The following is a 3,986-nucleotide window of genomic DNA, read 5'->3' as shown; positions in this document are numbered from 1 at the left end:
GCATAATTGGAATTTTTTTCTTTTAGAAAGAAGATACGAACAAGAGGCTCACCACGGTGGTGCCGGCGACGAGATCGGCGCGGGCGATCCACGGCGGTGAGGAGGGAGATGGGACGGGACGGACCGCCAAACCTAGACAAATCTTGAGGAAAATGGAGCTTGGAGGTCGAGCTTGGAGAGGAGAAAGCTTAAGTGTGACTCGGGCATTTCATCGAACACCTCATGTGCATGCATAGAAGTTAGAACAGAGTAGCACATGCACACCTCCCACACGGCCAAAAAACAGAGGAGAGGGTGGGAGGGGCGAGGGTATATATAGGCATCTCTTTAGTCCCAATTGGTGGCTAGAATTGGGACAGAAGACTGGCCTGTAGTCCAGGTTCCAGCCTCCAACCGGGACTAAAGGTGCTGCGGCCCATTGGTCCCTATTCGTGTCTGGAACCGGGACCAAAGGGGTCAGACAAATCGGGACCAATGCCCCCCAAGGCCTGGCCGGTGCCCTGGCCTCAAGAACCGGGACTGATACACCCATTAGTCCCGGTTTGTAAGAGAACCGGGATTAATACCCTTTTCTGGCCTAGACCAAACCCCTGTTTTCTACACCCTCCGTCCCAAAATTCTTGTCTTAGATTTGTCTAAATACGGATGTATCAAGTCATATTTAGTATTAGATACATCCGTATCTAGACAAATCTAAAACAAGAATTTTGGGACGGAGGGAGTACTAGTAAATTTAGAATAAGTTGAACATGAAACGTTTATTAGGTGGATAAAAATAATGATATTTTAAACATAGCTAAAAATAAAAAATAAATATATATACATGTGGCTCTGACAGGATCAATATGTATACATTTGACTCGACGGGATTATAGATACACTTCATCAAACCAAAATCCATTTTTTCATTATATAGATCGAGTTTTGGAATGGCTTCTCTATCATGGTTTGCTAGCAACACGCTGCTCAGGGTTGCTCATATTTATACACCATGAGTGCTATATATGTCAACAACTACACTTCGCATGATATATAGAAGTGAACGATCACAACAGTTGGCATGTGATGTTTGGTGAAGCAATGATGGTACCGGACCACACGTGGCATTGATCCTTTGTTGGCCTCCTATAAATAATTAGCTTCTTTCTCATGTAGTCGGATCATGTTTAGCTCCTCGGGGAGAATGGCAAAGTGTAGGAGGAGAGCTACGACGATGGAGCAATGTGAATGGCATAGATGATCACACAGTGAGACCTAACGTGGAATGAGATGTATTGGGAGCTTAAGTTGAGGATAAGCATATAAACATAGTCCCAAAACAAATGATGAAGCTAGAAAGCTCAGGAGGAGTTGCGGCTCTTTTTGCTTTGCGGGCGAATCCAAATAGGCTCTATGTTGTCAAAGTTATCAATAACGTGTGATCCACCTTGGAGCGGCTTCCATAAAGGAATATACAAGCAGATCCCCTGGTGTTGCAATTTTCTATGTCATTATGCCCATTAATCCTAGTTGGCATCCTTTGAATTATAAAACAAAACATAAGGTTTAGCAGTAAATTGATCAATGATGTATATGGTAGAGGACCATATGATTGACGCAAATGTGGTTTGCCTGACTTTAGAATCTTAACATGCGAGCCAAACCTGTCGCTAAAGTGTGGTTCCGCATCCTGAAACGGCGGTGGCTTCTGACCATGCTCGCCGGCGCACCGCTACGAACTGAAAGTGGTGGTCATCGTCGTTATTGATACGCACGAGACGGGGAACAGGGGGAAGAGGTGATGGTTGGTCCTTCAACACGTTGGAACCTAATTCGTAAAGGTCGTCAGTGTTAAATAGAGCTCAGAGCCCAAGCAGCTAAATAGTTTTGAGAAGGAAGCATAACAGAGCAATTGAGTGAAACTATCGTCTAATAAAAAAGGTATGAAGATATCAGAGTCATTTTTGACAAAGGGTGGATTTTATGGGCTGAAAATGGAATATCAAGAGAATACAAAACACAATGAGCACACACCCGGAGTCTGCATAGCTAGGATGCGCACAACCAACACTAATACACATAAAAATGCGCCGGCAAATAGCAAAGTCATTTAGAACCAAAGCTATGCGTAGGCGAGAGAAAAAAAACCCAAAGAGATCAGTTCCGCGCATCGCAAACTGCAACAATGACTATTCACACCAACCATCTCACAATATCACACGGATGATCAGGTTCCTCAATAGCAACGCCTTCAGGAAGGGAGCGGCGCACAAGCACCTCCATCACCGGATCCAACCACACAGTGTCAGAATCTAGGTTTTCACTCTGAAGAACCAGTTCGAACATATCCGAGCAATGCCTTCAACAAGGTAACGACGTCAGAGCATCGCCATTGCTAGGTCTAACCAGACATTGGCTTTCACCTCGGAGCTTGATAGAGGATGCCTGAGTAGCATCACAATTGTCATCACCTATGTGTTGTCGTCACCACTTTTCCAAAATCCCTGCAGCTACGAGGGTCGCCGCTGCGCAACCATCTCTTTGCGTCAAGCTGTCATGCAAAGTTTGCATCTCAACGCGAAGTCAACCATCAGATCAAAAGGACGAAATCTTTACATAGATCCTTCGTGGCCAGCACAATCTGCCGCTGCAAAGGCCGGCCGGTGCAACCACGGACAGGCCCAAAGGAATCGGGGCCAGCCACTCTTTTCTGAGACGTCCAAGACATAGCGCGTGCCCAGCCACCCATGCACTGCGCCACGGCCAGATCATCATGCAACACCATGGGAGGCCGCAATGGATCCTCTGTCGGTTCACGCTTGCATGAGGCCACATACACGTCTTTGCATCGCTCCCGCTTCTTGCACCCGCCGGCGCACAAGCTCCTGACAACCACTTCCCTTCTAGCTTGAAGACCGTCAGATCTGCCGCTAGTGTGCCGCCAAAAGGATGCTGTCCATAATGCTGAGCTCTACCATTACATCTGTGACACCAAGGGATTTTTATTGGGGCCAAAATTCTAAAACATGGTAGTAGTAAGATACTAAGCATTACTCCCTCCGTTCCATCATAAATGACTCAACTCCTCTCTTGTCTTGGTTTTCGACATGCGGTACGCGGCAGGCGACACGCGATGGCGTGCGACCTACGCGCCTGATCTCCTTGCCGCCCGATCGATCACGTTCGACGTCGGCGAGATCGTGCTCCGCCATGAGGCGCTGCGTCTGGTTCTTCTCGATGGGGAGGGACACCCGGTGGACGCTCGTTCTCTGCGTGAGGGGGAGTACTTCGACATCGGGCATATTGTGGCGTTCCCATGTTTTTTCGCTAGGATCTGGGATAGGCTGCCGGTGCCCACGGCGGCGCCGGAGCCGGCGATCGACCCCGGCGGACCGTCACGTCTGGATGGGAGACGCGGTACAGCGGTACACGGTCGCACTCCACCGAGGCGGTCGAGCGACCCGGGGGTGCTGGGTGCGGGACCTAGGGGTGGCACCCCACCACCCATGGCGGATGCGACACATGTGGACAGTGATCTGGGCCGCCATGAGAGACGCAGTGCGGGCGCCGCGGGTATAAATCCCGAATCCTTCCGTCCCCCCGACCTCGATTCCGCCCTTTCCCATCTCTGGGCGGCGCCGAAAAACCCTAGATCCAGCACTCCACCTTCCTTCCACTGGTGGCGCGGCAAGGTTGGGGGTGACGAGAGGTCGTTTGCGGAGGTCGCGGCTTCTCCGGTGCAGGCCTCTCCGATGGCTGGCGGCGGGGGGCGCGACTACCGGGGCGACAAGAGCGAAGACGGTGGATCTGGTCGGATGGAGCGGGGAGCTGGACGTTTCGACCGCGGGCGCAAGTTCTCCTGGCGGAGAAACGACGGCGAGGCCGACCACTCCTCTTCCAACAACGACCACTCCACGGGCGCGGTGGATCGATGGGAAGCTGCTGCGGCTGGGCGTTAAGATGCCAGATCCGGCGGGGTTTGGGTGGAGAGGCCCAAGGCTGCGTCT

This window comes from Triticum dicoccoides, chromosome 4A, assembly GCF_002162155.2.
Source record: "Triticum dicoccoides isolate Atlit2015 ecotype Zavitan chromosome 4A, WEW_v2.0, whole genome shotgun sequence".
Lineage (NCBI taxonomy): Eukaryota > Viridiplantae > Streptophyta > Magnoliopsida > Poales > Poaceae > Triticum > Triticum dicoccoides.
Note: the sequence above shows the minus strand (reverse complement) of the source record.